Below are 4,881 nucleotides of genomic sequence, written 5' to 3'. Positions count from 1 at the left end.
ATAGACCCATGGGATCTCTGTTTTGATAACACCATTTTGATGGTATTCTTGAGGGAATGCCAATGCAGTATTGCCAGCAGATGCCTTGGCATAATATTTATAATGTGGTTTCCTGTTTTCCACTGTAATAAGTAGTATTTCAGTTGACATTTTGCAGCACATTTTTTATTTTTTAAACAGCCAGAGTTATTCTCTGTTTTCTATTTCTTCACATTCCTTCCATTGTTGCTTCTGGTGACTTTGCTGTTAGACTTTGAACACAAGCCCATTCCCAGTGGAGAACAACTACAGTATTTTATGCTTTCTGTATTTTCAAAAAGTCCTGTTTGTTTTCCACCATGACAGTTACAAACAACTGATATCACAGGAATAAATCTTCTGAGAGTAAATCATTGAAGATCAGGAACAGCTCTTTCTTTGAAACAGAACCTCGGCCATGTCAGCGTCTTGACAAGAAAACTAAAATAGATAAAGTCCTATAACAAATAAACACATTTAAATCCCTCTGCTATCTGTTTGTTTAAACTTATCCAACAAGGGATCTTTGGATCTTTTAGAAAAGGCAAAAACAGTGTCCAGTGTTGCTCATCACTGTGAATCCAGGCAGAGTAAACTTTGTAATCCCAGGGGTTTAGCAGCTTCACACTCACGTTAATCCCATGTTGTACTAACAAAGAACTTGTTCCACTAAACCTCCACAGGCACAAACCAAGCAAGGATTAGAGCAGAATATGAGGGGGAATTAAACGCTCTTAATACAGGGCTTTGCATTTTTTAAGTTGTGTACTCGATGCTAACACCACAAGTGTTATAATACCTTATGCACAGTCCATTTCAAACTACTTCATTGCCCCTGTAACTACTGAAATGCTCTTCATCTCAAATTGCCTCCGTCATAGAGTTTTCCCTTACCCACTCAGGCCCAGAATATCTCCCGTGGGTCCACTTCATTTGCTTTCACAAAACAAACTTAAGTCCCTTTCGAGGAAATCAGCGAGCAGGAGCACATGGCCCTGAGGAGATTAGGTTAGCCAAATTGGTTAATACGTTCAACTCTTACTACACACTTTTTAAGCAAACACGTAGATATTAAAAGATGATAGAGGAGTGGGAAGAGGGTCTGCTCCCCTCAGTGATTTACTTTCACGTAGCAATCAAAGATTTTAGTACCAGTGTCAGAAACTGTTGAGTTACTACCAGCAATAATGAAGATAATAAGAAGGGCAACCCATTGATGAGTCTCCACTGTATTTACTGCATAGAAAGGGGTGGGGGGTGAATATATATATTCGCCACATGTTCTCATTATGAACCAACACCGCAGTGCTTTTGGTTATTTACTGCTGACCATGCTCACTTTCTCTCTTTTCTTTCACTAAATGTAAACTCATCATGGTCTCTTTATTAATGAAGCCACTCTGGGTTTAAATACTGTATTTGAAAACCATTGCTTCATATCACAAGGCAAATATTTGCTCTCTGTTGCTGATGCTCGGACGGAGATGGGAAAGAAAGCTTTAACATTTTCTGCTCCAGCCAATTAAGAGTAAATGGGGAAACTCAGGCGAAATGATACATTATAGGGTAATTGTCCATTTGTTATTCCATCTTGTCTGTCTGTTGCCTTATTTTGTTTACAGCTTTTTAACTTGGTATATTGTACTGATGCCTCTGGCCTGAAAATGTATCACTTAAATAAATGAAGGTAATATACAAAACAAGTCAATAGCAATGCTAGCCACTCTGTAACTGTCTTTCGGCACAGCTGAAAAAGCCAATGGTGGGCCTTTTGCGTATAGTTTATTGCATTTTTCGAATTTTCTCACATGTCATCCAGTAGATTGATGAGTTATTTAACAAAGGCAACAGAACAGGGAAATGTGAAGATGAAAAAGCAGCTCGATACAATATTTATAACAGCATAGCTCTTATCACAATACACAACAATGATGCAACCTTTGGAAATCTTCTGCACAAAATAAATATAAAACGTGTCTGGCTATCTCTGGCACAAAGACCATTGTTGGTGCTCACACAGCTGCAATGGAGTTAATCAACGAGTGAACAGCCAGGCTCACAGGTGGGATTCCTCTCCACCTCAAGTTTACTTTGTGGAAATATTCCGGAGCACAGCTGAGAAAACACATCAAAACGTGAGAAATTGAGTGTCTTAACGGGTGTTTGACAGCACTAGATTTGCAAAGCATACAAAATATCCTTTCACTGCGTTATGAGTATTCAACAGTGTGGATTTTGGGTATAAATCCCCTTTGATGGACATCCATCATTTTATTCATGCAACAACAAAAAAAGCGACCTTATTTTGACTCCACGTTCATATCGTTCTCCTTCAGCGGAGACAAAGCAGCACATTGTTGAGATACCTGTGTAATCATGAGAGTCTCTGGTGCCTCTTGCCTTTTGACCCTGCTCGTATTATCCACTCCACTCCCTCTCTGTTTTATCCAAAGTGTAGCCTGAGGAGGACTGTCAGCCCCTGTGCTAACGGTAAGGCTAGCAGCTAGCTGGGAAGCATGACATAACAACGAGGTAAAACTGACCTTGGCAGGGGATTACTTTCTTCACACGCACGCCGTAGTGAGACACCTCATTTAGTATTTGAGGTAATTTTCAGCTGCAAAACCATGATGCATGGCAGACCATATGCGCTCATTCTATTTCGCTAATTGCCATTTTTAATTTCTCCCTCTGCCGTTCTTCCCCAAAACAAAGCAATAAGATATATACGGCATGAATTCCTCTAGCACTTCTCAAGGCCGCGTCCTTTATTTGTCAAAGCAAGTGGCAGTTGTTTGGCAAATGGAGTTGAGTTGGAGTCTGGTTGTACCTCTTTGTGTAACGCCTCCGTCTTTACAGCAGGAGCTCCGCAGAGTTAATAAAGGAGCTGGGAGCCTTCATGTAAAGCAACTCTGTGGATGAACGACGTCTCACCACGGCATAATGGTGCCTTTGTGCGGCGCGGCGGCAGTAATATGGAACTTCATCGCTCTGACGTGTCGGCCAGGGCCAAATGAACTTTGTCATCCAGTCGCTGTACGGTGCCTGCTGCATTTATCACAGCAGCATGTGCGCCAAAAAGGCTGTTCGCATATGGGTGTTTCACTATGAGCGTATTAACACGGCTTTGACTGTGTGTGTTTTCTTTCTCTAGAAAGGGAGCTACTGATGTAATGAGCAGAAACACGTTTGTTCAGTTCACCCTAAACCACACGGAGAATTCCCCTGATGCCCCCCCGTCTGCTGAGCTTTCCAATCAGTGCACTGCTAACAGTTTACAAATGTGTCTAGCAAGTATCCTACTTTGCCAGGAGATGTTTAACAATGAGTTAATCAGCGGGAAGGGAGTCTGATGTCTATAGCTACTACACTCTATCTGAAATCCATTTGAAAATGTTTTAGTGAAAGGTAAATAAGCCTATTATTGTAATTCCTGAGTTCATCTTTTGCCTTCACGTCGTCTCTCATTCAAATCCCAGCACGTTGCAGCGACCGCAGCCAGTTATCGAGAAGTCATTAGCACACATTTCTCCAGTAAAGTCGACAGCTGTCGTAACCTGTTGTCTCTGTAATGAAAAATGACAAATCGTGCACATCCCTTTGATTGATTAGCATATACAATTACTGTCTGGGCCACAGAGCTGCATGAAAAACAGCTCTGCCTCGGCTGCCGTCCGCTACTCTGTGTGACATTTTAATCTACTGGCAGATTAATGGGACACTGGTAGAGTGGAGAATATTCCACTATAGATCTTTTTCTGATGAATCAAACGCCTCCGTTTTCGTGACAGGATTCCCGTTTATCTAGTCTGCTGTGATTTGTGTGTGTGTGTGTGTGAGAGAGATGTATATAAAGGAAGGGAGACAGTAGCTACAGTGTGAATGAATGATTGTATGGCTGAGTGTGTGTGTCGGTGCATGTGTGTGTGTGTGTTGGCATTCCTCTCTAAAATAAGACACCCACTGCGGCGTCTCTGCTCTGTAAACAGTCTCCTGTTCTCTCTCTGCCTTATTTCTATTAACCTGTTCACATATTTGTTTGGGGCCCAGGGGAGTCTTCAATTTTGTCCGAGGTGCAAACTGAGAAAAGATATAGAGAAGAAGAAGAAGAATAAAGAAGTGTTCCTTTGCCCCCGCTGATTTACTACTCGACTTTAATTGGGTTGTAAAATCAAATCCAGAGTTGTTTCAGGAATGCCAAAATGCGATTCCCCAAGCTTGTTTACAGGAGGAGCATAGCAGTCAAGGACACATAGGGATAGTGAGGGAGAAAAAGTAAGATAGCGAGGGAGGAGGAGGCAAAGTGATAGTGGGGGGGGAAGATAAAGGGCTTGTTAAAAGAGAGTGAGCAGGCGAAAAGAATGGAGACAGATGGAGGAGAAAGGAGAGGAGAGGACAAAGTTGAACTAAGTTTGGCCCATCATTTATAGACCTGGCCTGCGCCGCTTCACTCTGATTAAAACCGCCTGTGATTTATTTCAACCGATGTGCCTCAACACGAAACAAGCGGCAGCTCTGATGTGTGAGACAGGAAGAAAAGGGCAGGCCAATACACAAGTCACTGTACACTCAGCTGCAGGAGAGCTACACATGTAGCGAAAGATCTGATGTTGAGCTTGGAATGAATAGCCTTAACAGAAGAAGGCTTTACTCTGCGGGCCTTGAACACATCCACAAGCACAAGCAGGGCATGTGTTCCTCTTGCGAAGTGAATATAAATGATGATGGTGAGTTTTCAATCAACACTGGCGGCTGGATGGGGCAGAAAGCATTTGAGGGTTCTATCAGCGACGAGGGGCTAATTTGCACATGATTACGAAAGCACACGGTGCAAAGTCTCCGAGCGACACGAGGGATCCAATG

Source organism: Pseudochaenichthys georgianus, chromosome 19 (assembly GCF_902827115.2).
Source record: "Pseudochaenichthys georgianus chromosome 19, fPseGeo1.2, whole genome shotgun sequence".
NCBI classification, from domain to species: Eukaryota; Metazoa; Chordata; class Actinopteri; order Perciformes; family Channichthyidae; genus Pseudochaenichthys; species Pseudochaenichthys georgianus.
The sequence above is the reverse complement of the archived record's forward strand: the minus strand, read 5'-3'. Positions refer to the sequence as shown.